This window comes from Tupaia chinensis, unplaced genomic scaffold (genome assembly GCF_000334495.1).
Source record: "Tupaia chinensis unplaced genomic scaffold, TupChi_1.0 Scaffold000286_1, whole genome shotgun sequence".
NCBI classification, from domain to species: Eukaryota; Metazoa; Chordata; class Mammalia; order Scandentia; family Tupaiidae; genus Tupaia; species Tupaia belangeri.
Window position 1 is genome coordinate 481,907 of NW_006159770.1, and position 9,014 is coordinate 490,920.

Sequence of the window (9,014 nt, forward strand, 5' to 3'; positions counted from 1 at the left end):
GACCAGACTGAGAGAGAGAGAGACAGAAATGGAAAATGAGAAAGCAAGCCACAAGGTCAGGGACTAGAACAGCAGTCAGTCATATGGGAATCCAGCACCTTTAACCAATGCCACCTGCTGGCGCCCCAAGTTTTTCCTTAAACTGGTTTCCTTGACCTTTCCTAGATACAGTCTCTCATTGTTTTACTTTTTTAAAAAAAGATTATTTTATTTAACTTTATTTATTTATTTATTTTAATTTGACTAGAGAGGGACAGAGAGAGAGAGAGAAAGCAAGCCGCCAGGTCCAGGACTTGAACCACAGTTGGCCATGTGGGAGTCCAGGGCCCTTAACCACCATGCCACATGCTGGCCCCTGTTTTACTTTTTCTTTTTTATAAATGTGTTTATTATTGTTAGAGGGTGTGTGTGCTCTCCAGAGAGAGACGGGGAGAAAGTGCCCTCAGCGGGGCATGGTCAGGCGGCAAGACTTGCTCCCCTCCCTCTCTGATCCGTTAGGGTTTGGGGCGCTCACACAGATCTAGCACGCTTCCTTTCGTTTCTGGTTTTCATTTGTTTGTTTTAAAGAATTATTTTATTTCATTTTATTATTTGTTTATTTATTTATTTTAATTTGACCAGAGAGGGACATAGTGAGAGAGAGAGAGAGAGAGAGAGAGAGAGAGGAGGAAAGCAAGAAAGCAAGCTGCCAGGTCTGGGACTCGAACCACAGTCGGCCCCGGCCCGGCCCAGTGCCCTTAACCACCACACCACCTGCCGGCCCCTGTTTGTTTTTTTTACAGTGGTCCCAGTGTGTGTGTGTGTGTTATGAATTTCTAAAATTGAACTTTATTTATTTATTTTAATTTCACCAGAGAGGGACAGAGAGAGAGAGAGAGAAAATGAGAAGGCAAGTCACCAGGTCCAGGACTTGAACCGCCATCGGCCATATCAGAGCTCAGCACCCTTAACTACCATGCCACCTGCCAGCTCCCTCCCAGTGTTTCTTTTCTTTCTTTTTTTTTTTTTTTTTTTTAAGGGTTGTAAATGCCCTTACCAAGACCATTGCTACTAATAAACAGTTCTTGGTAAGCGCTCAGTGTCTATCAATGTTATGAAGATTATTAGCTTTCCTAAGAAAATAATAAGTTTACCAAACTCAGAAACCAAGAGAAAATCGCACATCCTTTGACGTTTTGGAGGATGGTGCCTTTTCTGATTGGAGTTGGAGAGCTCTTGCTCTTCTCCCAGTTAATCAAGGCACTACATGCTTTTTATAATGGTCTTGGGTTCTGTAAAACAAGAAACCAGGATGGAGAGGTGTCAGTTTTCTCCTGAGGATCTACTTAGTGCTTTCCTTCAAAAAAAAAAAAAAAAAAAAAAAGCGTTTAAGTCCCACTCATGTGGCACCCAGCTCCCTTAACCACCAGGCCATGGGGCCAGCTTTTTCTCCCTCATTTCTTTTTTTTTTTTCCTTTTATTGGACAGGTTTTTGTTTTTTTTTTTCTATAGGGTGCGTGCACTCGCCAGACAGACAGACAGAGAGAGACAGAGAGACAGAAAGCAAGAAATCACCCCCCAGGAGGGATGGCCACGCCAAAATCCCTTCTCCTCCATTCTCCTCTCGGGATCTTGGGCACACATGCACATGCGCCCGGCGTGAGTTTTAAGCCACCGGGTCCAGGACGTGAACCACAGTCGACTACATGGGAGTCCAGTGACATAGCCATTGTGCTAACTGCTGGTCCCTGGCGGCTTGCTTTCTCACTTTCCCTCTCTCTCTCTCTCTCTGTATCTCTCTGGTCAAAATAAAATAAGTGAATGAATAAATACAATTAAATTAATAATTGTTAAAAAAAAAAAAAGCAACCAAAGAGCAAGCCAAAACTGGCCATGAAGTACACAGATCAAAGCCCTCAGGAGTGAGGTTTCTTTTTTTTTTTTAAACTGAAGGGTTTTATTTATTTTACTTTATATACAAATAGCCAGCCTGATTTCCCTCGCTGGGTGGATATCTTGGACAATTCATTCCAGGAAGGCCATCTACTCCGACTTGGGGAAGCCTGTGTCCTTCGCACAGAGGGCCACGGCCGGCCCGCGGCAAGGCCGTATTTCCGGACCAGACTGCCGGCTGGCGCACACGCGGCGAGAGCGAGCGCCCCGGCTGGATTTTCGGGGTGGCTCCAGGAGAGCGGCTGATAACCCGTCCTGCTTTCAGCGGACAACGAAGCACAAGAGAGGGGTGAGGTTTCCGGAGCCCCAGTGAAGTGTGCCCACCCAGACAACAGGGACACAGAACAGGTAAAGAAAGAAGGGAACAGAACTCCAGCCTCAGAATTGTGGCCAGAGCCTCCATGAGGACTGTGGGACTGACGCACCTAATTTTCTCTTGTTCCATGTGTGTATATATATATTTTTTTCCCTCTCTTTTTAAAAAAAATAAGAGGTTTTTCCTACAGGGTGTGTGCCCTTGCCAGAAAGACAGAGACAGAGACAGAAAGCGAGAAATCGCCCCCCAGGGGGGATGGCCACGCCACAATCTCTTCTCCTCTATTCTCCCCTCAGGATCTTGGGCACGCACGCACACCCGGCGTGAGTTTAAGCTGCCCAGTCCAGGACACGAACCGTGGTTGATCACATGGGAGTCCAGCGATGTAGCCACTACACCATCTGCTGGTCTCCCATGTGTATATTTCTTATTTTTTAAAATCTTATTTATTTTATTTTGTTTTCCATTAATTTTTTTCTACTTCAGATCATGTACCCTCACTAGGGAGAGAGAAGGAAAGTGAGAAAGCAAGCCACCAGGTCCGGGACTTGAATTGCACTCGGCCCTGAGGGAGCCTAGCGCCTTAACCACCACGCCACCTGCCGGCCCGTGTGCATATTTCTGTAATTGCCAAACTGAGGGTTCTGAGTGGGCTTCGTCCAGGTCCGCAGGGCTGACGAGGTCCTGGGGGGCCACACTGCCCTTCCCTGCCACTTCCTGCCCTGGTGCGGCCAGGTGTCGGGGGGCTCCTCCTCTGTGGACACCTCCCTCCCTGCCACCGGATGGGCCCACCCACGAGCCCTCATCATCACCTGACTGTCTGCAGGGACCCCCTTCCCACAGGAGGTCGCACTTGCGAGTTCTGCGGGTCAGGGCCCTGCTTCAGGGAGTACAACTTGAGCCTTGCTGGCCATCGAGGACCACGGAGGCTGCCCCGGCTCTGGGGTGCTGGTAGGAGATGGCCTTCCCTAACTCCAGTGCAGCTCCTGGGGGGCCATCTCCCTGGGCCTCGTGGAGTCAGGTGGCCGCTGGTCGTCTGGAAGCTGGCACCCCCCGAGAGGGGGGAGCTGTCCACGGGCTCCGGCTCTGAGCTCCCGGAGGTTGGACTGCAGCACCCAGGCCTGCTCCGGAGCTCTGTCCTGACCACAGCTGTGTGGGTGTGGTCCAGGCACCCAAAATGCCGGCCTCGGTGCTCACCCGGCCAGGAGACCAGGCACGCAGGGCCAGACCACAGCTCCATGCCCTGGCCTGGACGGCTGCCCTGGCACAGCGACGAGTCGGGCTCCCAGTGGGACACACATCACAGTGGAGGGACCAGGAAGTGTAGGCCTTCACCACCTGGGCAGAGGTGGCAGTGACACCCCTCTGCCCACCCCGTCCTCGGCCTGCCCACAGGTGACACACGGCTGTCTGGACTAGGCACTGCTGCTGTGAGCAGAGGACCCTTTGGGTCTTCAGCATCTTCCCGAGGGACTGGATGGTGGCCATGAGCAGCTGCCTCATCTGATGGCAAGGGGCCCAGCCCGGTCACCAGGCAGTCTCCCCTTAGACACCAGGATGTCCAACCAACAGACCCCCATCTCTCCCCGAGGCTGGCGCTTTGGAGGCAAGGAATGCCAAGGTGCCCGAGGCCCACCCTGGCCTTGAGTGCCCCCCGGCCCCGTGTACATCCCACCTTGGCTCCAAGTACTCGCTCTGTGTCCAGTGCCCAGCAGGCCAGGAGGAGGGGCAGTCGTGCAGGAGGGACTCCTGGAGGCCAGGACCCTGCAGCTGAGGCCCTGTGCCCCTTCACCCAGTGAGTCAAGAGAAAAGGGGTGAGGGTCCTGGGTAGCTCACCGGGTGCATGCACACAGGCAAGTTGGGGACAAGGGCAGGCACAGGAGACAGCCAGAAGGCCACCATTCACGGCTGCGATCTCAGCCCCGCGAGGTATGGAGCTGCAGGACAGACAGCAACACTCCTGCCTTCAGGTAGACGGCTTCTGCCCCCGTTTCCCACTCTCAGAGCCACTCCTGCAGGGGCCAGAGGGCCAGCGGAGCTGAGCCCAGAGGGGCCGAGATCCTCAAGGAGTCCCTTTGGCGTTGCCGGCTGCCCTGGGGCTCCTGTGCTCGGTCGCTCGGATCTTCACCTCGGTCCTTCTCCGTGGTGACTCCTGTTACCCCCTGAATACGAGAACCCTAGGCAGGTTTCCAGAAACCAGGTTCTCTTCGGTAGTGTAGCTGGAGGGTGAGCTCTGGAGTGGATGTTACCTCTGGGCCAGCTGCCCAGCCCTGCGAGCCCCACCGGGCTCCTCTGTAACCTGGGCCGCCCTCCCGGAGGGGCTGCAGCGCAGCGGGGACACCTCGGCCTGCTCCATGCTGTCCAGCCGGTCTTGCTTTTTGCCTTTGGAACAGTGCCGAGACGGACATGTTTCGCAGACAGATACTTCAGCGTGCGCCGTCATTCCCTTAGCGTAAACCCTGCGAGTGGAATTGGTGGCTCAAACTCCTACTGTAGTATGAAATTCTCTGACATGAGAGAACAGAGAGTATACAACGAACTCACAGTTTCTACCTCAAAACCTTTTTAAAATTTTATTTATTTATTTAATTCCATTTGTTGTTAGTATTATTAATTTGACCAGAGAGAGAAAAAGAGAGAAAGGAAAAGTGAGCAAGCCGCCAGGTCCAGACTCGATCTGCGGTCGCCACGTGGGAATCCAGTGCCTTTAACCACCACGCCACCTGCCAGCCCCCCTCAAAGGTTTTTTTTGGAGAGGTCTGTGATATAGGGTGTGTGTACTCGCCAGAAAGACAGAGAGAGACAGCGGGACAGAAAGCAAGAAACCACCCCCCATGGGGGATGGCCATACCAATTCCTTCTCTTCTACTCCCCTCGGGATCTTGAGTATGCACATATACGCGCCTGGATTACCTCTGGGCCAGCTGCCCAGCCCTGCGAGCCCCACCGGGCTCCTCTGTAACCTGGGCCGCCCTCCCGGAGGGGCTGCAGCGCAGCGGGGACACCTCGGCCTGCTCCATGCTGTCCAGCCGGTCTTGCTTTTTGCCTTTGGAACAGTGCCGAGACGGACATGTTTCGCAGACAGATACTTCAGCGTGCGCCGTCATTCCCTTAGCGTAAACCCTGCGAGTGGAATTGGTGGCTCAAACTCCTACTGTAGTATGAAATTCTCTGACATGAGAGAACAGAGAGTATACAACGAACTCACAGTTTCTACCTCAAAACCTTTTTAAAATTTTATTTATTTATTTAATTCCATTTGTTGTTAGTATTATTAATTTGACCAGAGAGAGAAAAAGAGAGAAAGGAAAAGTGAGCAAGCCGCCAGGTCCAGACTCGATCTGCGGTCGCCACGTGGGAATCCAGTGCCTTTAACCACCACGCCACCTGCCAGCCCCCCTCAAAGGTTTTTTTTGGAGAGGTCTGTGATATAGGGTGTGTGTACTCGCCAGAAAGACAGAGAGAGACAGCGGGACAGAAAGCAAGAAACCACCCCCCATGGGGGATGGCCATACCAATTCCTTCTCTTCTACTCCCCTCGGGATCTTGAGTATGCACATATACGCGCCTGGAGTGAGTTTAAGCCACCGGGTCCGGGACTTGAATGGCAGTCAACTACATGGGAGTCCAGAGACATAGCCATTACACCATCTGCTGGTCCCTCGAAGCTTTTTTTAAATGCCAGCAGGTGGCCTGGTGGTTGAGGCACTGGGCTCCCACATGGCCAACCGTGGTCTGAATCCTGGACCTGGTGGCTGGCTTGCTCATTTTCTTTCTCTTTCTCTGGTGATGGCAGGTGTCCTGTAGCAAATTAAATAACTATAAAAGTAATAAATAAAATTAGATAAACATTTAAAAAAATAAAATAAAGGGACCAGCAGATGGTGTAATCCAGTCCCTGGACTCCTGCATGGCCAGCCGTCGTTCACGTCCCGGGCCCGCTGGCTCGGAACACACTGAGCACATGTGCACGTGTGCCCAAATTCTGAGAGGGAAATAGAGGAGGTTGTGGCGCCGTGATCACCCCTAGAGGGTGACTTCTCGCTTTCTGTCTCTCTATGTCTCCGGCGACTGTATGCACTCTATAGCAAAAATCTCTCCAGAAAAAAATGAAATAAAAATAGAATCACAGGGCTGGCCGTGTAATAGTGATTAAATGCCGTGAAAAGGGAGCCAGATCCCACATGGCCAACTTCATGATTTGAAGCCCAGCAGCAGCTGCTTGAAACAAAGTCACTGCAGGGACCAGCAGTTAGCGTAATGGCTATGTCACTGAACTCCCATGTAGCCGACCGCAGTTTGAGTCCCGGACCCGGTGGCTTAAACTCATGCTGGGTGCGTGTGCGTGCGTGCCCAAGATCCCAAGTCGAGCATGGAGGAAAAGAGATTGCGGCGTGGCCATCCTCCCCGGGGGGTGATTTCTTGCTTCCCGTCTCTCTGTTTCTCTCTGTCTCTCCAGTAGTTTGTCCCCTAAAGAAAAAACCCCCCTAAAAAAAAAAAAAAAAAAAAGAAAAGAAAGAAAGAAAAGAAACCAAGAGTAAGGAAAGCAGTCATGGGAACGTGTCCAACTGTCAAAAGCATTGTCCTCAATCATTCGATCACTGACCATTTCAAATCGCCACATAGCTATCCACATCTATGGGGTATGGTGTGATTTTTTTTTAAGAATTATTTTATTGGGACCAGCAGTTAGCATAATGGCTATGTTGCTGGACTCCCACGTACTCGACCGCGGTTCAAGTCCTGGACCAGGTGGCTTAAACTCACGCCAGGTGCGTGTGCATGCATGACCAGGATCCCGAGAGGAGAATGGAGGAGAAGGGATTGCGGCGTGGCCATCCACCCGGGGGGTGATTTCTCGCTTTCTGTCTCTCTCTGTTTTTTTTTTTTTTTCTGGTGAGTGCACCCGCCCTATAGCAAAAACCTCTAAGAAAAAAAAAAAAAACAAAGACACTGCAGGCACCTACCTGTGCACGGCCAAATTCTCAGGGGATGGAAAAATGGAGGAGGAGGATTGTGCGAGCACACTCCTCTGAGAGCTGCTTTCTCACACAGCACCTGTGTGTGCCCCTGTGTGGACACACCGGGTGCCATGGCCTTGCCTTGGTCAGCTCCTCACTGCCACAAACTGTGGCTGCATCCTTGAGACTGGCTTGTTCCCTGTGGCAGCGTTTCTCTCGGGCACACGCTAGAAATAGGACTGAACTTTCTGATTCCTCCATACAGATCGACTTCCGGACAGCTGAGCTTTTTGGTTTGTTTTCTGCAGTGCGCCAGAGACTGGGAGACAGGAATCACCCTTGGGGGTGATGGCCTGATCCCCTCTCCTCCATTCTACAGGGATTTGGGGCACACAAACATACAAGCCTCGCGTGTTTTCCCAGCCGCCAGGACTCCAGCCTCACAGCTCACGGTGTGGGAGCAGCGACTGGCCCCAGGACAGCTGAGGGCTTGTGAATCGGGTTGGTGCAGCCCTTCCCTGGGTACCACCTCCTCTGCAGAGGGGCCCACCTCTCCTGGTGGCTGTCCAGGTGAGTGATGGCGGGAAGGGCTATGCGAGGCCACAGCCACCTCTCTGTCCTCACCAGGCTGAGGGTGGCTCCAGGGCCAGTCCCCAGGATGGCTCTGAGGAAGGTGTGGTGGCCTGCCGCTGGGGGGCCAAGGCTGCTGGCCATTTAGAGCGCTGGAGAGACTAGGGAGGTGGAGCGGGTGCAGGGCCCTGGGCCCTGGGAGCCGAACCGCGCGAGCAAGGGCGGAGGCTGGAGGCAGAGCCCGGTGCGGCCTCTGTGTTACAGTGGGAGCCCGAAGCCTCCGTGCGAGCCTCTCCGCTAAGGGCAGAGCCGGACACAGCTCATGTCTCTGGTCACTCCGCCTTCTAGTTCTTTGCGCACAGCTAGGAAGGCACGACTCCGGGCATTGTTCCACAGGACACAGCAATGGCGGAAGGAAAGCCAAACAAACACCGCCCGCTCTGAGCCCTCTGAGCCGGGCCTTATTATTCTGGGCGTAATGTTGATGAATTTCTAATTCCGTTTGCCTCTGAGAGTGAAGCAGGTGATCCCAATTAGAGGACGGTGCTGGGGGAGCGCCCGGTGAGTCAGGGCTTGTCTCCAAACAAAGCCCACATTTCTCAGTCTCCCCCTTTCCCGACCCTTCACCGCAGGAAAGCCCCAGAGTTCTAGTGGGTACTCCCAAACTCAGACGAGGGAGGGAGGGAGATCGCAGGCGGAGGAGCCCTTTGTAGCCAGGCAAGGCTGTCAATAAAGTTTAGTTGCCCTGGCAACCTCAGGCCTCGCAAGGCGAGGGCGACTGAGGAGCGCGCGCATTCATCTCCTCCGGTGACTGAAGGTTCCACCAGAGAAAGAACAGAGAGGCCGAGACTCTGTGGTGACGGACAGAGGCCTTAGCCAACGGAAGCATGGATTGTCCCAAAACTAGCCAATCATGTATGAATTGGGGCAGGCAGAGCCCGCCCTCTTTCCTCTTGGCCCTGGATAACCCGACCCACCCGAGTTTCCCCCAGAGCGACGGTGGCTCCGGCCAATGAGGACGTCGACTTCGGTCGTAGCCGATGAGGAGGCGGGGTCACGTCTCCATAGCAGCGCATGAACGACAGAACCGTGAGCCACTGGCAGCAGTCGGCGGGGCTTGACGGCAGCGCAGGCGTGGCGGGGTTTTGCCGGGGCACTGACTGGGGGAGTGGGGAGGGGGAGAGCAGCGCTCGGCCAATGAGAGCGGGGCGAGCGCCATAGCACAGTCGGAGTGG